Source organism: Frankliniella occidentalis, unplaced genomic scaffold (assembly GCF_000697945.3).
Source record: "Frankliniella occidentalis isolate FOCC.00 unplaced genomic scaffold, Focc_3.1 Scaffold168, whole genome shotgun sequence".
NCBI classification, from domain to species: Eukaryota; Metazoa; Arthropoda; class Insecta; order Thysanoptera; family Thripidae; genus Frankliniella; species Frankliniella occidentalis.
Genome location: NW_026267294.1, coordinates 559,342 through 561,109, shown reverse-complemented (window position 1 = coordinate 561,109; position 1,768 = coordinate 559,342). Strand labels below are relative to the sequence as shown.

Sequence of the window (1,768 nt, the reverse complement as noted above, 5' to 3'; positions counted from 1 at the left end):
CGCCGTTCGCCGCGGACTCGCGCGCGTCTCGTGCGCCCCAGCCTCGCGCGGTGCAGCAGCGGCGGGGTGGGGGGCGGCCGAGCGCCCGCTCCGCGCGCTCCGCCCCTCGCTCGGCCCGGTTCAACTAGTGTGCCGACAGCTGGCCCCGCGCCCACACCGACAGCCACACCGGGGGCCCGCGCGCGGCACAGCCCCCCCGCGCTATCAGCCCAGCGCTCTCGACGTGCAGCACGCCGGCCAGTGCGCGTGCGCAGTCCGTGCGCCCAGGATTAAGCATCCGTCGGCAGAGAGGTACGTCGCATGCAATTCAGAGAGACATGTCAACGTCACCGGCCGGATATTGACTCACCGGACTGACGGCACTTTGGCGTTAAGGAAGGGGTCAGTAGCTTACATTGTATTTCATTTAATATGGAATGAGATAGAATCACGTCAACCTTACCGTTTTCGCCAAAGTACGCCCAGTAACAATCGAAAGCAGAAATCGTACAACTTGGTGTAGGTAGGCAGACTAATTTAATTAATTTTGTACTAAAAGTAGGAGTTCATACCGATTTGTCGCACGGAGAGAAAAGTATGCCGAAACCAGCCGTCAGATGCGTGCCAGCCGTCAGATGCGTGTATTCCTGCCCAAGACGCAACGCCACACCAGAGCTGCCGTCCGGCCATGTTCCATAGGGAAAATAGTGATTGGGTGGGGGCACTATCGACTTCTGGTAGAGTCAGTCTTGTGTACTCTCGGAGTACACAAAAAGGATTTGGCGCCACAGCAAAGAAGTTAGTTTATTTGGTGGCATCCGATTCAACATTAGCTGTTGTTCCCAATAATAAGTTGGCACACACTGTTAGATTCCTGCAAAGCAATGCGGAGGCAGCAGGCCGGTACATCACCTTAGGGGGCCATCCCCTCCTCCCCCTATTGCACACACACTTACCGCTTCTGGTTGACCATGCAGCACCAAACATTCGGGTCAAAGCAATACTTTGCAGGACTGCGAAGTATTTACATCCTTTGTAACTGCGAAGAATTTACTTTGCAATTACAACGTGATGCTTTGCAATTACAAAAGCAATACTTTTGCGGCAAGTTTTGCAATTGAAAAGCATCACTTAGTAATTGAAAAATAGATGCTTCGTAGTTACAGATGATCTAAATACCTCGCAGTCCTGCAAAGCATTGCTTTGTAGAAATTTTACAGTGCAAAGCCAAGAGCCAAGAGTTTGTTGCTACAGCCAAGCGGTAGCTGCAGAAGCCAACCGGTTTGTTCTGATGACTTAACACCCAAATGGTGTCTGAACTAACGGGTTCGCTATTGCAGCCACAGCTTGTCTAGCAGCCAAACTCCAGGATCGGACAACTATTAGCGGTCACAGCAAATTAGCTTGCTCTCATCAAATTAACGAATTTCTTACCTCTTACAATCAATTTTACACAATTTGAAACCGGGTAATTTTTCTTGCTGTTGGGAAAATAACGCAGGGATTTACCACTGGACGCGTGACGCGACGTTAGCCAGGGCAGCGCTCGAGCCCGAGGGCAGTGGCAGCAGGCCGGTAAGGGGCCATCCCCCTCTCCCCCCCCCCCTGCACACACACTCACCGCCTCTGGTTGATTACCTTGCAGCACCAAACATTTGGGTCAAAGGACGCGACGGAGGGGTTTCCGAAAAGGCATCCATAGAAATAATTTACGTTTTGAGATAGAGGGAAGCAGGTCACCATGAAATTGTGACCTCACCCCTTTTTTTCACTCCCATTCATACCCACT

General features: G+C 51.9%; 1 protein-coding gene across 1 annotated transcript in view; it reads left to right on the top strand.

Moving 5' to 3' along the window:
• The first annotated feature begins 132 nt into the window (after positions 1–132).
• LOC127750310 (5-hydroxytryptamine receptor-like) overlaps positions 133–1,768 on the top strand; it is a 67,297-nt gene continuing 65,661 nt past the window's right edge. The window contains exon 1 of the mRNA XM_052271629.1: positions 133–291. The gene's annotated coding sequence lies outside the window, so the exon portion shown is untranslated. The remainder of the gene's footprint in view (positions 292–1,768) is intronic.